Below are 22,819 nucleotides of genomic sequence, written 5' to 3'. Positions count from 1 at the left end.
AACAACAGAAGAAAGAAGAAGAAGAAGAAGAAGGAAACAAATGAGGAGAAAGGGGGCTGGAGTTATTTAAAAAGTGGGTACAAGTTAAAAGTTTTAAAAAAAATAAGTATAGGTTAAATGGGGGCGACCAAATAGGGCGCCCCGTGCAATTTTTACTATGCTAAAGGTGTTAATCGAGCCCGGTTGGCCCACTAACAACCCGGTTCGACCTGGTTCGTTAAGGGGTGGGACTGGGACTGGGACGGGTTGGCTAGGATAGGGGGTTGTGCCGGATGGGGTCAGGCCTTTTTTTTGCTACCGGTGCACCGAAACCCGGCTAGCCAGCTAACCCTTCCAACTCGGTCCAGCCCGGTTTATGTTGTAATTTTTTTGTTTTTAAATCTGACCGTTGCCAACGGTCAAAATCAAAACTGACCGTTGGGCAATGGCTATTTTTTGCACTTTTAGCCATTTCGGCCCATCTCGTTACTAAAATAGCCCCTCCACCCCTTAATTGATAAATTATATTGTTAACCTTTTAATAACTATAAATAGCCCCCCTCTTCTTTATTTTTTTCACAACTTGCTCTCTTCTTCTACTCTAATTCTCTCTAAATTCCCTTTTGATTATTGAATTGCTTATTGCTCTCAAGTTCTCAATTAATTAATAATTCAAGTTTTATCAATTATATATGGTAGCCAATACAAAATTACAATTATCAAGTGAAGTGTGGTTACCATTTTTGTTAGATTCAACTTAAATCATGCCCTGTGCTTCTAGAGTGCGTTCACATATTTGGGAATACTTTGAGGTGGTAGAAAAAAATGAAGAAGTTCGCAAAGTAGAGTGCAAGAACCATGGTCGACTCTTTAATATTCATCGAAAGTGGGAGGGCACAACTGGTTTAAGGAGGCATATTACGGGTTGTCTTGTGCGTCCTACAGGAATTCGTATTTAAGTTGATTTGAGACAATTTGGTTTATTTTGAATTTGTTAGACTTACTTAAGCTTAATGTGTAAGTTTATAAGACAAGTTAATTTAAAGTATTATTATACAATGAAAATTACTACTATATATAAATGGTCAAGGAGTACGAACTCTGCAGTTCCAAATTGTATAGAAAGTTAAGTTACTTGTATATGCACTTGATGCTCTTTTATTGGGGAATGATATCTTTTCTCCATTTCTATTAACACGTGTTGTGATTCTTTTTTCAGAAAAACCAGCTGTCATTTGAAAAGCTCCATTTTACATTTCAATTGCTTCAGATGACAAACACGTGGTCCATTTGATAAGATGTATTCCAACTCTTATGATCTTTGTTTTTCTCCTTTTTCATCTTCCAAGTCCGTTACTTTGCTTTCTCCACTTTCTCCACATCAATCTCTTTCTAACTATTCTTTACTCAAAGGGGAGAGTTCCAGAGAACAATTAATTTGTAGAGAAAAAAGGGGAGCAGTTCTGCGACCGAGGTTTCTTCTTTTTATTTTTTATTGATTTGTTCTTATTCTATGTCATTGCATTGATATGTTCTTTTATCTCTTCTTTTGCTTTTATACTTCTTCTTCCATTAAGAACTCCAATTTGCTGCGTGAAAGAGGAGAAATTTTAAGGACTTTGTTCACAGGTATTATTTCGTATTTTTTTTGGGTATTTCTAACTTTTTCTCTCTTTCATCTAAGCATTCTTTTTTTCCTTCTATTTTTTCTGCTTAAAGTAATTTTTACTTTAATCTTGAAAAGTGAAAACTAAAAACATGTGCTTAGTTTTCAGGTTGTTCCGATAATTTATATGAAAAAAGAACGAAGGAAAAGAAAACAACTTAATGTAGCTTGTTGTACAGAGTATGTTTTTTTTCCTCTCTTTGGGTTCCGTTGGTTTCCTCTTATTTTTGCAAATTCTTGTGTAGTCAGTGCCTCTTTCATTTGCATGAATCTGTAGTAAGTATGAGTCAGATGAATCTTATACGAGAAATGCATATTGTAGAGCTCGTGTCTCAATAGGTGTTACATCCTTCCGTATACTTCCATCGTATCTTATTGAGAGGATTCATATCCGGTAGGTCTGCAAGAAACACATCCGGAAACTCCCTCATTACTGGAACTGACTAGAGAGTAGGAGTATCAACACTAACATCTCTGGCGAAGGCTAGATACACTAAACATTTTTTTCCAACCATCCGTTGAGCCTTCAAGAATTAGATAACTCTGCTAGGAGTGCAACATAGAGAACCATTCCACTCCATCTTCGGCAACCCTGACATAACCAATGTCACGGTCTTAACATGACAATTAAGAATAACATTGTATGGAGGCAGCCAATACATACCCAAGATCACATTAAAATCCACCATATCCAATAATAGAAAGTCCACTCTCATCTCAAAACCACATATGGTGATTGTTGTACCCTATTTTGCACTAGACAAAATAAGATTCAACTTGTGGTTTCTCTGTTGTTGATAAAAGAGAGTCGCCACCTTATATTTAAAGGTATACTAGGGTACCTATTAAATTATTAATTTATATTTAGTATTGGTCTGCTAACCGGTGAGATTATGGGTAAGGGTTCTTGTTCTTCTAAGGGGAGGTGTTAGGGACCCCTTAAAATCTACCTAAGGTAGCTCCATATGACTTAGACTAATTTTAAGAGGTATGCTATTTGTACTATGCTTATGATGTTTTATACTTCAATACCACACAAGAGGGGGGAGGGAGTGATTTGTGTGGTACCCAATTTTCGCTTAACTGAATTATAGAAGGACCTGGTTCTTCTATGTGTTCCAACTCCTACTGTTTGTGGAATAATAAGTAAAGAAAATAAAGAACACATAGATTTTTACGTGGAAAACACCTGGCTCAAAAGGTGAAAAAATCACGACCTACTTCTCAGTAGAATTTTTCCAAACTTCCACTAAAATCACTAAGCCAAAAACTGCATTTACAAAAACTCTTTGTAAACCTAGGATTAACTCTAATACTGTTATGGCACATAGCCTCAACTGCTGCGACAACTTTAAGTTAACTCTAACTTGAACACTCTAGGTACCTAATACAATTGCTTTTATAAAAGCTGAAAAGTACAATGTAAAATTACCTACTACGATTAAATTAGAATAAAAGATAAACACTTGGAACTGGTTCTTCTATCTCGTTCAATTAGCTTCAGGATTGCACACTTGAATCACACATAAATTGCTTGCAAAATCGCCTTGCTCGTTTGCTCTCAATTTAAGTTTAACTTCTTCTTATGTGCATTACCTGTAAAAGAGAACAACACTGATATTTAATGGGTTAATAATTAGAGATTGACTGGGATTCAGATACTACTCTTCTATTGTAGAAGAGTTCTAGTTGATCTTATACTCTAACACTATCTTCTTCCTAAACTGTGTTCTCTTCAGGTAAGGACTCTTTCTCTCCTTATCCAATATGCAACCTTTTCGATGAGATCTGGAGATATTATTTCTGATAAGTTAGATTTATCTCTTTCACGTGCATCTCACATGTTTGGGTTGATCATGATTGTGCTTCACAAGATGGACCTGGTCCATATCTGAGTTCTTTTGTCAGTCTTCAAAACTTCACCTGTACTTGGGCCAAAAAATTCCCCCTTTTTGATGATGACAAACTCTGTGCTTTTTACTTACTTGGATCATGTAAGAACTCAGCTTAACCATCAATACAAAATTTAGAAAATTCACTTATCATCAAGGACCAAGTTAATTAGGTTATAAATATCACTTATTTAGAATATGTAAAGCACAATATTTCTTCCCCCTTTTGGAATCATCGAAAAGTTGCATACAAAGTGTGAGTCCCAGATTTTAATAAGTACTCATGGCCACTGGGGCAACTGCAAGTGCACTCATGGATTAATCATCAATAATCGAGCAAACATATTTAAACTATCAAGGAAAGATTAACATTGAATAAGAGCAAAAACAGTAGATATCATTGATAGAAGGTATGTTGCTACCACAATCCACAACCATAAAGCAAAAACATTCAAAACATGAGCAAAAAGAAAGAAAAACCCCTAATCCGGGTCATTGAAGGCACTAGACAGGTTCGGGAGATAGAGGCTAGAATTATATTCCTAAGGCTTGGGAGAGCTAGAGGGTTGGTTTTGGGCTTGGAGAATGGTCAGCATATTCTAAAGAACCCCATCATTCTTCTTCTTTTCCTTAGTGAGCTCAGTTCTGAGAGCATCCCTCTCAGATTCAACCTCAGCTAAGCGAGCCTTCAGCCTAGCTATCTCTGCATCTTTTGCTCCACTCTCCTGCACCAGGGCTCTGACTTTGCTGTTTATAGGTGTCTTCTTGGATGAACCAAGTTCATTGGGAATGGCAGTGATCTCATAATCACAGTCAATCAAAGTGTTGATTCCAAAGTGATCTTTGGTTGAGGCCATTCCCACTTCTTCAGTGGCACCTTGCAGCGGTCAAGAACAATAGTCAAAAATAACCCATAAGGAGTGGCATAGGCCTTGGAGCCATTGATATCCCTATCTAGCAGCTTGATAATGAATGCAGGCCAGTTGATCTGCCTTGTTCTTTCAAGACACTCAATCAACACCAAGTCCATGTAGTTAGCAGTGTGCCTCCTTTCCTATCGAGGCATCAAACACTTGTTGACAAATTCAAATAAGACTTTGTGCTGTGGCCTTATTTCACTCTTCTGAACAGGCCTAGCCTCATTCACATCTGTAGTATCATAGAACCTCCTGGTAATTTCAAGGGCAGTAGGAAAGGAGTCCAGACATGGCCACCTTTGCCTTGTATAGTCATCAAACCCTTCAGAGGGTATGTCAAGGATCTCGCCTAGCTTCTTTCCATCAAAGGTCACGTGAACCCCTTTCACCAAGATGCTAACTCTGCCATCCTTAACCTCTGCATTTGCCATGAACTCAATAATCTCATTCCTAGCTAGCCTTCAATCCATCTGAAGGACCATGCCAGGTGTTTCAACAATCTACCTTTCAAAATTTTTCTCTTACCAAACTTGGTCAGCTTGTCTTGTTCACCATTAGACTCACTTTCTTCTTCACCACTCTATTCCTCCTCTTCAGAAACTCTAACTTGTTTACTTTTCACTGTAGACCTTGTCCTCTTGGCCAATGAGGGTTCAGCAGCCTCAAACACAGAGGAAGACTTCTTGGAAGAAGTCTTGGGCTTTTTCGGCTCGGGGGTCTGAACCTTTACTATTGTAACTTCCTCCTGATGGACCTGTTCCATCTCCTCAATATCAACAACTTCTGAGGACTCTGAAAACTTACCCTTTCCTTTAGAAATTATTTTCTTCTTACTTTCAGCCAGAGCCTTTTGTAGATCACTCTCACTCTATTTCACCCTACTTCTTGTGGCTTTTCCCTTTGGCAAGGAAGTTTCAGTAGTTGTTGGAGATGATGCCTTTCTTTTCTTGGAGGGTTTAGGAGCACTGGGGGCTTTTGGTGTGGGAGTTCTCCTTTTCTTTGGATCGTAACTTGCCCCTACCCTTTTCAACAGGTCTGCTAGGTTCTCTTCAGTTGATGAACCAGGTTCATCTCCCTGTGCACTTAGGTTAACTAACCCTTCAACAGCTTCACCAGAACCACTTCCCCCTGACTTCTTGCCACTCTTTTCAATATTTTCATGTTCAACCCCAAAAATAGCAGATACAAACAAATCAGCAGTGGGTGAATGATCAACCACTCTTTTCCCTTTTCCCGTCTCGTCACCACATTCACCCTCTCTCTCTTTTTCTTTTTCAGATTTCTTTTTACCTCCACTCCGTCTTAACTCAGGTAATTCCACATCCCTGATAGGCCCAACCAAAATAAACCTATTTTCTAAATTCTCAGTCAAAGAAGAATTTACCTTAGAGGGGGATTCTTGAACCTTCTCAGAGTTAGAAGACCCAGGTCATTCCCCCTTACTAGCAGATTTGTACGACTCATAATCAGAGTTAGAATTAGAGTCTTGAGTCTGACTTACCTTTAATTGCTCATTCAATTTAATTGAGAGATCATTAGAAGCTACTATTTTTCGAGCAAGCATTTTTACCCTTCTCAGCCTTGGTTTGGGAGTCGTGCTAGGTGGAGGAGAGGTAGATGAATTAGAGGAAGTGGGTTGTGGAGGAGTTCCAGGGTTGTCTTGTGGGTTTGTCATTATCGCTGATTTCTTGAGAGAATTAGTGAGTTAGAACTTTGGAGAAAAAAGCAATTGAAAGTGAAGAAGGGTTTTTGATGGTTTAGAATTATGAAGATGACAAGAGGTAATGATGTGTATTTAAAGAGAAATACACATTTAATGTATAATGGCAGCTTTAGCAGTGGTCAATTAGAGGTCTAACCAACCTAAAATTTCAGGTTTGAATGAACGGTTAGGCTTCCCTAGATTTTAGGCAAATTTTGTGGTTAGAGTTCTAAAGCTGACAGAACTGGTTCAAAAACAAACAGATAGAATTTTCTAAGGAGTTGAACAATTGTAGGACTTCTTCTCATGATTTAAATATTTATATTTCTAATTGTGCAGAGTATAGAAAATATACCTTAGCAATCAGATGAACCAATACTGATGGACCAGGTTCTTCATTTAGAATTCTCTTGACCATGCCTCAATTAACCATAATAGAGAAAATTTTGCAAGAGATCAGTGAGTCATATTAACACATGTCACAGGAGCATACTAATTGCAGTATGAAGTTGAGTAAAAATTAATCTAGATATTTACACAGGTTCAGATTTCCTAGCCAAATCTTTTTTCAATTTTTTTCATTATTTTTTTTCATTGTGCATTCTGAGCTGGTCCCATTAGGTGATCTTAATCATCCCTAATTCTAACCTATTCCTTTCAAAGTTTTCTCTACTCAGTGCTTTAGTAAAAATGTCAGCAATTTATTTATCAGTAGCACATAATTCTATGGTGATCAATCCTTTCTCATAGTTATCTCTTAAGAAGTGGTGTCTAACATCTATGTGCTTAGTCCTCTTATGGTGAACAAGGTTCTTTGTCATACTTATAGCACTAGTGTTATCACAGAAGATAGGAATGCAACCAACTTCAATGCCAAAATCTATCAGCTGCTGTTTGATCGACAACAATTGAGTATAATAAGAGGCAACAACAACATATTCAGCCTCAACAGTGGACAAGGCCACTGAATTATGCTTTTTAGTGGCCCATGATACAAGACATGAACCAAGAAAATTAGCCATACCTGAGGTGCTCTTCCTATCCACAAGGAAACCTGCATAGTCAGCATCAACATACCCTACTAGATTGAAATTACTAGCTTAGGGTACCAAAGACGCAGATCAGTAGTGCCTTTCAAATATCTCAGTATCCTCTTGACAACAATCAAGTGAGATTCCTTTGGATTAGCCTGAAAACGAGCACAAAGCCCTACACTGGAAACTATGTCAGGTCTGCTGGCAGTAAGATACAAAGTGAACCAATCATACCCTTATACAACTTCTGATCAACAGATGAACCAGGTTCATCTATGTCTAATTTAGTAGGTGTTGCAATGGGAGTGTTCATTTCCTTTGATTCATCCATTTTAAACTTTTTGATCAACTCTTTTGCATATTTCTGCTGATGGATCATGGTTCCATTTGGGCTTTGTTTGATCTGTAAGCCTAAGGAAAAGTTAAGATCACCCATCATACTCATTTCAAACTCACTCCGCATTAATTTGGCAAAATCTTTACTTAGTTTGTCAGTGGTTTCCCCAAAAATTATGTCATCAACATATATTTATACCAAAAGAAGATCTTTACCTTTTTCCCTCAGGAATAGAGTACTGTCAATTTTACCTCTTTTGTAGCCATGTTCAAGCAGGAATTTGGACAATCGTTCATACCATGCTCTAGGAACCTGCTTGAGTCTATAGAGAGCCTTGTCAAATTTGTACACAAGTTCCGAACACTCCTTGCCCTCAAACCCTGGAGGTTGTTTAACAAACACTTCTTCTTTTAGGTAGCCATTTAGGAAGGCACTTTTGACATCCATCTGATAAAGAGTGAATTCCATGTGTGCTGCAAAAGGTATGAGGAGTCTTATTGCCTCTAGTCTTGCAACTTGAGCAAAAGTCTCATCATAATCTATACCCTTCTCTTGGCTATAGCCTTGGACCACCAGTCGTGCCTTGTTTCTTGTAACTGTTCCATCTTTATCAAGCTTGTTTTTGAAGACCCATTTAGTGCCAATTACTAATTTGTCCTTGGGTCTTGGAACTAGATGACAAACTTGACTTCTCTCAAACTGATTGAGTTCATATTGCATTGCATTTACCCAGTCTGCATCTGGAAAAGCCTCAATAATATTTTTAGGTTCAATAGGAGATAGGAAAGCATCAAAAGCATACAGATTCTTTAATTGTGATCTAGTTTTAACTCCAGAGTTTGGATAAGTGATTATGTTCTCAATGGGATAAGACTTTGATACTTGTGAGGTTTCACAACCAACTAATTTCTTCTTGATGTTTCTCCCATGTTTTGTTGCTGAGGAACATTGTTATGAACATGCTCCTTTAGGTGATTGGTTTCAGTTCATCTTTGTTGAGTTCCCCCTGTCAGGTTGCTCTGGATGGAAGAACCTGTTCCATCACCTGTTCCTTCTTTTGGTGCAACTTCAGCTTGAGCTGAGACTTCACTCAAATCTTTTACCAGCCCAATAGCTTCATCTTCATGCTCCTGTCTCTCAGAAAGAATGTTAGTTTCATCAAAAACTACATGTAAACTTTCTTCTACACACAAAGTTCTTTTATTGAAAACTTTATAAGCTTTGCTAATATCCCAAGAATACCCCCTCATCACTTCTGGGATCAAACTTACCTTGGGAGTCCTTTCCATTATTGTGCACAAAACACTTGCATCCAAATGCCCTAAGATGCGATATATTTGGTTTTCTCCCTTTAAGTAACTCATAGGGAGTCTTCTCTACAAGAGGTCTAGTCATGCATCTATTAATGATGTAACATGCGGTATTTACAGCCTCTGCCTAGAAGCTATGAGGCAGTTTACTAGAAAAAAGCATAGTCCTAGCCATATCTTCAAGAGTCATATTATTTCTTTCAACTACTCCATTTTGTTGAGGAGTCCTAGGGGCATAAAAATTATGATCTATACCATGCTCATCACAAAATTCGGCAAACTTAGCATTTTTAAATTCAGTTCTATGATCAGACTTGATTGATGCAGTTGATTACCTAGCTGTTTCTAAGTTTTTCTAACAAAGGCAGTAAACATGTCAAATGCTTTATCCTTAGATGTTAATAATAGTACCCAGGTAAACCTAGAGTAATCATCAACAAGTACCATCACATATTTCTTACCACCTTTGCTCAAAGTTCTCATTGGACCACAGAGATCCATATGAACCGGTTCCATCGTCCTGGTTGTGCTTACCATTTTCTTACTTTTAAAGGATGATATTACCTGCTCCCCCTTGCACAAGCCTCACAAACTTTGTCTTCCTTGAACTTGATGTTAGGTAACCCTATCACCAGGTCCTTGGAGACTAATTTGTTGAGTTGATTCAGACCTGCATGACTAAGTCTTTTGTGCTACATGAGGGGATCATTTTCCAACACACTCAGGCAAGTGAGTTCATTTTCTGAAAGAGTGGACAAATCTACAATGTAAATATTGTTAACTCTTTTTCCCTACAAAACAATCTTGTCAGTGGTAAGATTAATCACAACGCATTTGGTACAGGTAAATGTTACAAAGTTACCTCTGTCACACAGTTATGATACACTGATTATGCTATATTTCAAGCTATCTATCAAGTAGACATTCTCAATGGAATGTGAGTCTGTCTTACCTACCTTTCCAACCCCAATAATCTCACCTTTCTTCCTATTTCCAAAGGAGACATTACCTCCTTTTAAGTCCTCAAGTGAAAAGAATTGGTTCTTGCTTCCAGTCATATGTTTTGAGCAGCCACTATCCATGTACCATATTTGGCTACTTCCCTTCACTTGGACCTGTAAAAAGAAATTAGGGGTTAGTCTTAGGAACCTAAACTAGTTTGGGTCCCTTTCTATAGGCAAAGGGGTGAATTAAATTCCTTTTAGCCTACCCAGACAACCTATTTTTCTCTTGAATAAAGGTTTTGTTCTTTTGACTGGCCTTTTCTTTTGCATTACATTCATTTTTGTAATGACTAGTCTTGCCACAATGTATGCAGATTTTGTTTTCAGGAAGAGTGATGTACTTACTTTTGGGGTCCCATTTAGGTGCTTGGGTCCCATAGCCAAGTCCTCTCTTGTTGCTATTGTGATGTTCTTGTAGCCAGGATAGTGCATCAGAAGCCTTATTCCATTTGCAAGTTCTGTCGAGTTCATGCTTTACCTTCCCTAGGTCTTCTTTTAAGACTCTTATCTGCTCATCTTTCTTGTACAACTCATCTTTCTTTTTTCTTAGGTTTTCTTTTAAGGTGAGATGTGTGTGATCAACTTTCTTCTTACCTGTTCCTAATTTCAGTTTTAAATTTTCAGACCTAAGTTCTAGGACACTGGTGTCGAGTTCAAGAACCTAGTTCTTCAACTCAACATTTTTACTGTCACTCTCATTAGCCCTAGATTCTAGATTTTTGCACTTGGCTTTTAAGATCACACACTCCCTAGACAACTATTCCTTCTCATTGTTAATTATCTCAGACTCTTTGATAAACTCTAGCAATAGTTCAGATAACCTTTCTTTAGATAGAAATTTAATTTTGTCTTTGAGATGAATCACACTTACCTCTTGTTTATCATCTGATTCTCCGATGGCCATAAGTGCTTGTTCATCTCCAGCTTCATCTTCTGAATCCTCATATGATGTTTCTCCCCAAGCAACAACTGTAGCCTTTGTTGATCCTTTGTTCCTCTTGGGTTGAACCTGTTCCTTCTTCCTATTCCTTCATTCAGCCCTTTCCTTCTTCCATTCAATTTCCCACTGAGGACAATTCTTGATCATGTGATCAGTCTTTCCATATTTGTAGCAACCCTCGTTGGTCTGTTTCTTAGGAGCCCTTGGTTTGTTGAAGGTTTTACCTCTTGAAGAACCTTTTCCTCTCATTGGGTACTTTTTGAAATTCCTTGTGATCATGGCCATTTCATCATCCTCCAGATCTGCACCTTTAGCTATTCTGAGAACCAAACTCCTTTCCTTCTTGGGTGCATCCATTTTCATGGTTTGCCTTCTCAGTTCATAGGCAGTGAGATTTCTAATCAATTCATCCAATTTGAGAGTAGCAATATTCTTTGATTCCTGAATAGTAGTGATTTTGCTTTCCAAAGTCACTGGTAAGACCCTTGTCAAGATTTTCTCAACCTTGTCTTCTTCAAGGATAATTCTTCCAAGAGATTTAAGTTCATTTGTTAGTGTTGTAAACCTTGTGTACATCTCCTGGATAGTTTCTCCTTCCTTCATAGTGAAATTCTCATATTGAGAATATAGCAGTGTTCCCTCTTGATCTCTTTACTTGAGGAGTTCCTTCATGAGCCACTTGTAAAGTGTCCCATATCTCCTTAACAGTGGTACAACTTTGAATCCTACTATACTTGTCTGGACCCAGTCCACATACAAGCCATTTCTTGGCCTTGGTATTCGTTTCCCATTTCTTCAAGTCTTCAGCAGTGCAATCAGCTTTTGTCTTTGACACGTCTACTCCTTCAGCATTCTTCTTTGTAGTAGCCAAGGGACCATCAATGGCTATGTCCCAAAGTTCATAAGTTTAAAACATAGAGTAGGTAGCATGCTTGCATGCATCAATTTAAAACTTAGATTATTTTAGTCTTTTCCTATGATGTGATCTCTCATCCTGTTCTTCCACCAAGAATAGTACTGACCATTAAAGAGTGGAGGCCTAGCAGTGGACTGCCCTTCCCAGTTTCCAGGTGGTGCACTCATCTTGATATTTTCCTAAAGTGTTAACCTCTTCAAGGATAACCCGCTCTAATACAAATTGATGTTTTATGCTTCAATACCACACAAGAGGGGGGGGGGGTGATTTGTGTGGTACCCAATTTTTGCGTAACTTAATTTTAGAAGGGCCTGGTTCTTCTATGTGTTCCAACTCCTACTGTTTGCAGAATAATAAGTAATGAAAATAAAGAACACAAAGATTTTTACGTGGAAAACACCTGGCTCAAAAGGTGAAAAAACCATGACCTACTACTCAATAGTATTTTCCCAAACTTCCACTAAACTCACTGAGTCAAAAACTGCATTTACAAAAATTCTTTGTAAACCTAGCATCTCTAATATTGATGTGGTACACAACCTCAACTGTTGCGATAACTTCAAGTTAACTCTAACTTGAATACTCTAGGTACCTAATACAATTGCTTCTATAAAAGCTGAAAGGTACAATGTAAAATCACCTACTACAATTGAACTAGAATAAAAGATAGACACTTGGAACTAGTTCTTCTATCTCGTTCAAGTAGCTTCAGGATTGCACACTTGAATCACACATAAATTGCTTGCAAAATCGCCTTGCTCTTTTGCTCTCAATTTAAGTTTAACTTCTGCTTATAAAAGAGAACAACACTGATATTTAATGGGTTAGTAATTAGAGATTGACTGGGATTCAGATACTACTCTTCTATCATAGAAGAGTTCTAGTTGATCTCATACTCTTACACTATCTTCTTCCTAAACGTTTTCTTCATGTAAGGAGTCTTTCTCTCCTTATCCAATATGCAAACTTTTCGATCAGATCAGAAGATATTACTTCTGATAAGTTAAATTTATCTCCTTCACGTGCATCTCACATGTTTGGGTTGATTATGACTGTGCTCACAAGATGGACCTAGTCCATATCTGAGTTCTTTTGTCAGTCTTCAAAACTTCACATGTACTTGGGCCAACAACTTAATTACTATTAAAGAGTACAACTTACTAGATATCTAAGGGGTATGTAGAGTTAAGAGGAGTGTGAATTTATAAAGGAGTTTAAAGATATGTTGAAAGAGTTTTGAAATATATATGTAAGTGGTCTATATTTTATAAAGCTCGTGAAAAGGGGTTGAGTTATGAAAACACTTGATTTAAGGAATGGAGTTCATGTAATTCTAAAGGGTTCTTGTAAAAGTGAGCCTATGATATACCTTGATTTGAAGATTTAAAGAAAGATCATTTTGCTGAAAATCCTTTAAAGCGACAGTTCTTCATTTTTGCAAAATTCTGATTTTCCTCTTGATAATAAAGCTTGCAATATAGTTTTGACTTCTTTTTCGAAAATAAGGCTGCTGTTTTTACTAAGTTCTAGTCTTCAAAAATCTTTTAAGAAAAGGGAAGGTGAGTGAGAACATAGTAACGATTTGAGCAAATTATAGTTAGCTAAATAAGGATTAATTACTTAACGAATTCTTTTCGTCATATGTTCATTAGGGCTTGCCTAAGTTTTATATGACATTAAAGCACAAAATAAAACATGTGATCTAATATATGAGTGTTATATATATGATAACAAAGATGCGACAAAGCAACAAGGTAGTAAATGAAGCAATAAACTAGATTAACGAAGCAAGAGGCAATAATAAAGGGAATTGGGGGAAAGAAAACTGGGCTATGGTAATTGGGCCTTTAAGAAGGTAGGCCCAGCAGTAAAGAGATGCGTCTACAACTGATTTTTGACTCTCCTAAAAGATGCAATGCGGCTGGCCTAAATGGATGTACATGTCCAAAAAAGAGAAATCATTAGATGTATGCTCCATAGTTTTTAGCATATTTAACCATGTATGAAACATATATAAACAAACGACTGGAGCCAAATATATAAATACATCAGTACTTGTTACACTTCGTACTTTAATATTAGGATAAGTCTAGTAATCCATATGATCTTGAAGAGATTAAGACCATTCATGAGATTATAGAGGATTTGTGACTATGCTGTTATAAGACCCCGTAAGTTTACCAACCTTGATACCATTAGATATTATGTTAGTGTGGTATTTTCTTTTAAGACGAGTATTTTAGTAAAATTTTTATAAGTATAATTTTGGATAGTTACCATTATTATTATTTTCGGATATGGTAAATTATACTCATAATATAAGAAAGTTTATGAGATTTTCTTTATTGTATAGATAGAAATTATTTTTGCACAAGAAAAGAAGGTTATCTTTTTACCATTTTAAGAATTAAACGTACGAAAATTTATACTATTTGTATGATATTAGGAAAATTATAAGTTGAGAAAATATATATATTTTTATATGGGTATTTTAATGAAATAATAGCGTATGTATTTGTTCTATATGGTACCTCATGACCATGATAGTAGGGTATATAAAGTGTGATAAAAGTGGATAGTATTTTATGTAATTTGAGATAATTCTTAATTATGTGGATAATTGGGTAATTAATAGCTTTTAGTGGGAGATTAATTAAAACTCTTTGGATAAAGATAAATACCCTCACGTGGCAACTTTTGCCTTAGAAACATTGTGACTCTTACATTCATTAAGCTAGGTGACATGAATTAAGATAAAACTTAGAAAAGGGATAGTAGGTGGAAGCAACTATTTGGGACTTCTATAGTTTATTTATTATTCTTTATAATTGGTTATGTTTTGTTAATATTTTATCCACCGAATTTCTCCTTACAAGGTATTAAGGTTAACTTTTGCATGGTTGAATTGTTGGCCAATTGAAAAGATTGTTCCTTTTCATGTAGTGAAGATCTTTCCTTTTATTTTTATACACTTGCTGAAACACTAGCATTAGGAGTTCCACTAAGTCAATTTCTTGTAGTGAAGACGTCTACAAAGGGATGCCAAGAAAGGCTTCAATTTGATTTGATGCAAAGTGAGTATTTATGAAATAAGAGCTTCCTGTTTAAATGAATATGGTTGTTTGAGAATGATCAAGGCTATTTGCGGTAGGAGGCGATCAATATTAAATATGGAATGAAGGGTTTTCGAATCAATGACTATCCTTAAGGGTTTGCAGTTAGAAGGTTAATGAACAGTTGGGATTTACTTATAAAGTGAAATAAAATTCTGTAAGGACAACAGAAAAATCAAGTATGTTAAAGCTATCCCTTCTTTCTTTTGGCATGATCTATACGACATGAGCAAAACGAGCAAATGCACAACTTTCAAAAATGACTCTATTCATAGAAGTATTAGAGGCGCATGTGTTCTTAAATTCTCATGTGTCTTATTATTATATCATCTATTCATGGGTCTCAAAATGTACGTAAGTTGGTAAAGTTTATTTCATGATATTACTTAGAGGCATAATGGCCTTATGATGTACCGATAGATTTTATTAACGTATTTCATATGCATTTCATGCATTTATACATGCACATTGACACATGACCAAATAGCATTATATACGCATATATATATATATATATATATATATATATATATATATATGTATGTATATATATATATATGTATATGAGATATGGAAAAAGTTATTGCGTTATATACGCGCCACCACTTGATCGGTTGGTATACATTGATGATTTGTCAACAGTGGCCGAGATGATATGATGGGATGCCCTTAGAGGCATGATGATGTTATGGCATTATATACGCGTATATATATGGGATATGGGAAATGTTATGGCGTTATATATGCACCATCACTTGATCAGCTGGTATACGTTGATGATTTGCCCACAGTGGCCGAGATGATATGATGGGATGCCCTCAGAGGCTTGATTATGTTATGAACACATGTACCTATGCACGACATGACATTCATACGCATATACATGACATTATAAATATTTTATGATTTACAGAGCTATTCAGACTTACAGGTTGAGTCCTTTACTCCATGTTTCTTCCATGTTCTTTATATACTGATTTACATGCCTTACATACCAGCACATTATTTGTACTGACGTCCTTTTGCTGGGGATGCTGCATTTATGCATGCAGGTATAGACAATTGGTTTGACGAGCCCTCATAGTAGATGAGGTCAACATTCAGCAAAGGATCGGTAAAACTCCACCTCATTCGGAGTGCAGCCGAGTCTATGAGTCATCGTGATAGTGTTTTGCTACAGACTTATAGGTAGGCCGATATCCTGTCCAATTTGAAGTCAAATAACCTTAGAGGCTTTGTAGACAGAGGTTCATTTTAGATAGTGTGTGATGGGTCACCACTTGTTTTAAAAATAAATTCTGTGTTCCGAGGCCGTAAAAACCTCTTTCAGCATCACCTTGATTTGCGTGCATAGTCCGGGCGCGTAGCCGGAAAGCCATTATGTGGAAATCTGTGAAAAATAATAAATTTTCACTTTAAAATGAATTTAAGTTGACTTCGGTCAACATTTTGGGTAAATGGACTCGGACCCGTGATTTGATGATCTCGGAGGGTCCGTAATAAAATATGGGACTTGGACGTATGCCCGGAATCGAATTACGAGGTCCCAAGCCCGAAAAATGAATTTTTAAAAAAAAATTATTTTCTAGAATATTTATGAGTTTTTAGAAATGAAATGTGTTTAAAACTTGATGGTATCGGGCCTGTATTTTGGTTCTGGAGCCCGATACAGGTCTTATATGTGATTTAAGATGAGTCCGTGAAATTTGGTAAGAAACGGAAGTCGTTTGAGGTGATTCGGACCCGTAGTTGTGAAGATTGATACTTTGAAAGTTTTGAGATTTTTCTTAGATTTCTATGCTAAATTCGTTATTTAAGAGGTTATTTTGGTGATTTGATCGTACGGATAAGTTCATATGAAGTTTTTGAGTTAGTATGCATGTTTGGTTTGGAGCCCCGAGGGCTCGGGTGAGTTTCGGATGGGTTTAAGAAGGTTTTGAACTTAGGAAAAATTGCAGGTTTTTGCTGTCTCAGGTGCACAGATGGTTTGTTCTTCTCGTTCGTGTGGTTCCACGCGAACGTGTAAGGCAATTTCCTCAGGTGCCTGTTTGTTCTTCGCGAACGCGGAGCTTGGGATGCAAACGCGAGGCTGTGGGGGGAGTACCCTTCGTGAACGCGTCCAGGCACTCACGAACGCATAAGGTTAAAGGCTTGGGGGGGGGTTTCACATTTGTTCTACGCGAACGCCACCATCTAACCGCGAACGCGAAGGCTCTAGGAGCTGAAGCTCCGCAAACGCGAGCCGTCAAACACGAATGCGATGATCAGCTGGGCCTGACCCATCGCGAACGCGACGCGGCAGGCCTGTCGCGCTATCGCGAACGCGATGAAGACATGCCTAGTCATTTTTAAACAGTAACAGAACAAACGGGATTTAACCCAAATTTCATAACTTCTTCTTCCAAACTCCAAATTGGGCGATTTTTGAAAGAGAACTTCACCACAAATCCATAGGTATGTAATCTTAGATTCATTTTCTTCAATTTCCCTTAATACCCATTAGATTTCTAGGCCTAAATCATGTTCTTAAGGGTAGAAAATTAGGGATTTGGGTAGAGTTAGGGCTTTTTGTATAATTGGGATTTAAACCTCATTTTGGGGTCAGATTTTGGAACTAATTACATTTTCGAGCTCGTGGTTGAATGGGTGATCGGCTTTTGGTCCAAACCTCGTGTTTTGACCAAGCGGGCTCGGGGTTGATTTTTGACTTTTTGGGAAGAATGATAGGAAATCTATAATTAAGCATTGAGATTGGATTGTTTAGCATTTATTGATGTTATCAAGTCGATTATGTCTAGATACAATTGAGTTGGAGCCAAATTCAAAAGGAAAAGAGGTGTTTGATGCTTGAGTTGGCAATGGAAGTTCGAGGTAAGTGTTTGGTCTAACCTTAGCTTGAGGGATTAGGAGTCGTGTCTTATTTGCTACGTGGTAACTGTGGAGTACGACGTATAGGCATGGTGATGAGTATCTATACGTAGGTTTCAAGCATGCCCGTGAGTGTTGTATTGTAATTGTTATGACACGTTGTGGTTTATTGCACTTCATATGAGGATTATCATTATTGTTCCCTTGCCATGATGTTATTATCATTATTGTTCCCTTGCCGAGATGTTATTGTCATATTATTGTTCCCTTGCCGGGATGTTGTTGTAATATTATTGTTCCCTTGCCGGGATGTTGTTATATTGCTATTGTTCCCTTGCCGGAATTCCTTTATGATTGGTGTTGATAAATAAAATGGGAGCGGGTTGCAAGCCTGCAACGGTAATATATGAAATGGGAGCGGGCTGCATGCCTGCAACGGTAGTATATGAAATGGGAGCGGGTTGCACGCCTGCAACGGTATTACATGTGCACCTGTTCTTCTATTTCCTTTATCTTTGCTGGAAATTGATTTATGGCATTCCTTATATTTCTTTACTGTCGTTATGTTGTTACCTGTTACTCCCCGCAACATGTTTCCCCCGCTCAACTTTAGCTGTAATCATCTACTTTTATTTCCGCTGTATATGATTTAACTGCACAGGTTTATTTGGTAGTCTGGTCCTAGCCTCATCACTACTTCGCCGAGGTTAGGCTAGGCACTTAACAGCACATGGGGTCGGTTATGCTGATACTGCACTCTGCACTGTGTGTAGATATTGATACCAGAGCGTTTGGACCGTAGTGAGGGTGCTATCTTCAGTACACGCAGGCGACCCGAGGTAGTCCTGCATTCGTCCGTGGGCCTTGGCATCTCCTTCTATCTTTTCTCTTACTGTTTTTACTTATCAGAGATAGACTTATGTATTTCATTCAGACCTTGTTTGTAGTATTCTTAGACCGTCTGTGAACCTGTGACTCTAGTTCTAGGTAGTCTTGTTTAAATAGTTGTATTGGATATACTCAGTAGTTTTATTGTTTTTCTTCCGCTTGTCATAAATTCCACCGTCTTTAAATTATTGCTTATAATTATTAAAGGATTTAAAATGGGAAAAAGGTAAATTGTTCAAATAGTCAGCTTGCCTAACTCACATTAGTAGGCGCCATCATGACTCCCGAGGGCGAGAAATCCGGGTCGTGACAAGTTGGTATCAAAGCTCTAGGTTACATGGGTCTCATAGTTCATAGAAAAGCTTAGTAGAGTCTGAGGGATCGGTATGGAGACGTCTGTATTTATCCCCCAAAGGCAACAGAGTTAGGAAAAAAAAAACTTCAAATTTATTCCTTCCTGTCGTGTGGTTTTGTTTCTCAATGCTAATTGAATTTCTACTCTGTTCTTTTGCAGATAGCGAGAACACACGCTTTCTCATCCACTGACCAGCAGCTCGAGCCCCCAACAGTAGCTCTTACGAGGGGCAGAGGCGAGGCCGAGGTAGGGGCAGAGCTCAGCCTAGAGCAGCAAGACTAGCAGCGGAGCCTTAGGTTGACTTTGATGATGAGGTTCCGGCCCAGACAGTTCTAGTGGGTCCAGCTCAGGTCCCAGAGGGGTTTATTGCTACCCTAGTAATCTAGGATGCTCCGGTCCGTCTAGTGGGCCTTATGGAGAGTGTCACCCGGGTAGGCTTGATTCTTGTAGCACCAGCTGTCTCTCAGGCTGGAGGAGGAGCCTAGACTTCTGCTACTCGCACTCCAGAGTATATGGCTCCCTAGTTTCAGACTCCAGCAGCTCAGCCAGTTGGAGCAGTTCAGCCGGGTGTGGTAGCTCAGACCGGTGATGGAGCAACTATGTTTGCTGACGTTGTGTGGAGATTTGACAGGTTCACCAAGCTCTTTACTACTACTTTCAGCGGTGCATCTTCTAAGGATCCCTAGGATTATCTAGACAGTTGTTATGAGGTTCTCAGGAACATGGGGATAGTGGAGACCAATGGGGTCGACTTTGCTACTTTTCGCTTGTCTAGATCCGCCAAGACTTGGTGGAGAGATTATTGTTTGGCTAGGCCAGCCGGATCACCAGCTTTGACTTGGGAGCAGTTTACTCAGCTATTTTTGGAGAAGTTTCTCCCTATCACTCAGCGAGAGATCTACCAGAGGCAGTTTGAGCATCTCTAGCAGGATTCTATGACCTTTACTCAGTATGAGTCCAGATTCATCAACTTTGCTCGTCATGCTCTTATCATACTTCCCACGGAGAGAGAGAGAGAGGGTGAGAAGGTTCATTGAGGGACTTATTTAGCCGATTTGACTTCAGATGGCTAGGAAGACATAGAGTGAGATTTCTTTTCAGGACGCGGCCAATGTGGCCAGGAGAGTGGAGATGGTTCTATCGCAGGGAGGTGGTCAGGGGTCCGACAAGAGGCCTCGTCATTCAGAAAGATTCAGTGGCGCCTCGTCTGGAGGTAGAGATTCGTATGGTAGAGGCCATCCTCCTAGGCTATTTCAGTCAGCACTTCAAGTTTCTCACGGTGCTTCAGGTAGCCGTGGTTCTCATATGCAGTATTTTGATCAACAGTCCTGCAGTGCACCACCAGCTCCTATCGGATTACACCACCGCTTCAGAGTTTTTACGGTAGTCAGCCCCAATAGCCGAGGGCTTGTTTTACTTGTGGAGACACGAGGCACATTGCTATATATTTCCCTCGAGCGCCAAGCAGCTCTTAGTTGCAGCAGCAGGGTTCCCGTGTTATGGTTTAGGCACCAGGTGTTCCACCGCCTGCTCTGCCAGCTAGGGGTGGGGGTAGAGGTGCTAGAGGTGGAGGTAGATGTATTATAGGTGGAGGTCAGGCAGCTAGAGGTGGAGGCCAGCCAGCAGCAGGCCGTTCTAGAGATGTAGTTCAGGGTGGTGGGGCCTGAGGCTGAGGCTTCCGATGCAATTATCACAGGTACGGTTCTGGTTTGTAGTAGGGATGCTTCAGTGCTATTTTATCTAGGGTCTACATACTCTTATGTGTCATCTTATTTTGTGCCGTATCTGGTCATGCCTAGCGATTCTTTGAGTGCTCCTGTTTATGTGTCTACACCGGTGGGTGTTTCTATTGTAGTAAATTGTGTTCATCGCTCTTGTGTAGTTGTGATTCGGGGTCTTGAGTCCCGAGTAGACTTATTACTGCTGGACATGGTTGATTTCGATGTCGTATTAGGGATGGACTGGTTATCACCTTACCACGCTATCTTGGACTGTCATGCCAAGACTGTGACCTTAGCCTTGCTGGGTTTACCTCGTTTAGAGTGGAAAGGGACTCCTGGTCATTCTACCCATAGTGTTATCTCTTATATGAAGGCTCGGCGTATGGTCGAAAAAGGGTGTTTGGCCTATTTGGCATATGTTCGTGATCCGAGTGTCGAGGTTCCTTCAATCTATTGATTCTGTGCCTATTGTTCGTGAGTTCCCTAAGGTATTTCCTTAAGGCCTGCCGGGTATGCCACTTGATAGAGATATTGACTTCTGCATTGATTTGGCTCCGGGCACTCAACCCATTTCTATTCTGCCATATCGTATGGCCCCACCTGAGTTGAAAGAGTTGAAGGAGCATTTGCAAGACTTGCTTGAAAAAGGTTTCATTAGACCTAGTGTCTTGCCTTGGGGTGCGCTAGTGTTGTTTGTTAAAAATAAGGACGGATCAATGAGAATATGCATACATTACCGGCAGTTGAACAAGGTTACAATCAAGAATAAGTATCCATTGCCAAGGATTGATGATTTGTTTGATCAGCTTCAGGGTGCCAAGGTATTTTTGAAGATTGACTTGAGATCTGGCTACCATCAGTTGAGGATTAGGGCATCTGATGTCCCTAAGACAATTTTTCGCACTCGATACGGGCATTATGAGTTCTTGATGTCACTCGGGTTGGAAAATGCCCTAGCAGCTTTTATGAATTTGATGAACCGAGTGTTCAAGCCTTACTTGGATTCGTTCGTGATAGTCTTCATTGATGATATTTTGATCTATTCCTGCAGCCGGGAGGAGCACGAGCAACATCTTAGAGTGGTTCTTCAGACTTTGAGGGATAGTCAGTTGTATGCCATGTTTTTGAAGTGTGAGTTCTGGTTGAGTTCAGTTGCATTCCTAGGTCATGTAGTATCAGCGGAGGGTATTCAGGTTGATCCGAAAAAGATTGAGGTAGTTAAGAACTGGCCTAGACCAGCATCAGCTACAGAGATCCGAAGTTTCTTGGGATTGGCAGGCTATTATCGTCGGTTTGTGGAGGGGTTTTCGTCTATTGCAGCCTCGATGACCAAGTTGACCCAGAAGGGTGCTTAGTTCAGATGGTCAGACGAGTGTGAGGTGAGCTTTCAGAAGCTAAATAGAGCTTTGACTATGACATCTGTGTTGGTTTTACCCATAGGTTCAGGGCCTTATACAGTTTATTGTGATGCATCTCGTATTGGACTTGATGCGGTGTTGATGCAGGATGGCAAGGTCATTGCCTATGCTTCGCGGCAATTGAAGATTCATGAGAAGAACTATCCGGTTCATAATTTGGAGTTGGTAGCCATTGTTCACGCGTTGAAGATTTGGAGGCATTATCTGTATGGCGTGGCATGTGAGGTGTTCACGGATCACAAGAGTCTGCAGTACTTGTTCAAGCAGAAAGAGCTAAATTTGAGGCAGAGAATGTGATTGGAGCTGTTGAAAGACTATGACATCACCATCTTATATCATCTGGAAAAGGCCAATATGGTGGCCGATGCTTTGAGTAGGAAGTCAGCCAGTATGGGCAATCTTGCTTATATTCCGGTCAGTGAGAGATCGCTTGCTTTGGATGTTCAGCCTTTCACCAATTAGTTCGTGATGTTGGATGTTTCTTAGCCTAGCCGTGTATTAGCTTGCACCATCGCTCGTTCTTCATTATTGGAGCGTATCCGAGATCGGCAGTATGATGATCCCCAATTGTGTGTCCTTAGAGACATGGTGTAGCACGGAGGTGCCAAGCATGTTACCTTAGGAGATGATAGAGTTCTGAGATTGCAGGGTGGAGTTTGTGTGCCTAATGTGGATGTACTCCAAGAATTGATTTTAGAGGAAGCCTATAGTTCTCGGTACTCTATTCATCCGGGCGCCGCTAAGATGTATCAGGATTTG

General features: G+C 39.1%; 1 long non-coding RNA gene across 3 annotated transcripts; it reads left to right on the top strand.

Moving 5' to 3' along the window:
- Positions 1 to 1,287: 1,287 nt before the first annotated feature.
- Positions 1,288 to 18,735, top strand: LOC104240864 (uncharacterized). 3 transcript variants are annotated; one of them, XR_011405559.1, is made up of 4 exons: positions 1,288 to 1,608; positions 1,748 to 1,825; positions 15,863 to 15,998; positions 17,609 to 18,735. It is a non-coding gene; the product is annotated as an uncharacterized lncRNA (long non-coding RNA). The 3 variants fall into 3 exon arrangements; XR_714554.2 differs by lacking the exon at positions 1,748 to 1,825 and having other exon boundaries at positions 18,452 to 18,735; XR_011405558.1 differs by lacking the exon at positions 1,748 to 1,825.
- The last annotated feature ends 4,084 nt before the right edge of the window (positions 18,736 to 22,819 follow it).

Source organism: Nicotiana sylvestris, chromosome 2 (assembly GCF_000393655.2).
Source record: "Nicotiana sylvestris chromosome 2, ASM39365v2, whole genome shotgun sequence".
NCBI lineage: Eukaryota > Viridiplantae > Streptophyta > Magnoliopsida > Solanales > Solanaceae > Nicotiana > Nicotiana sylvestris.
Note: the sequence above shows the minus strand (reverse complement) of the source record. Positions and strands in the feature narration are given on the sequence as shown.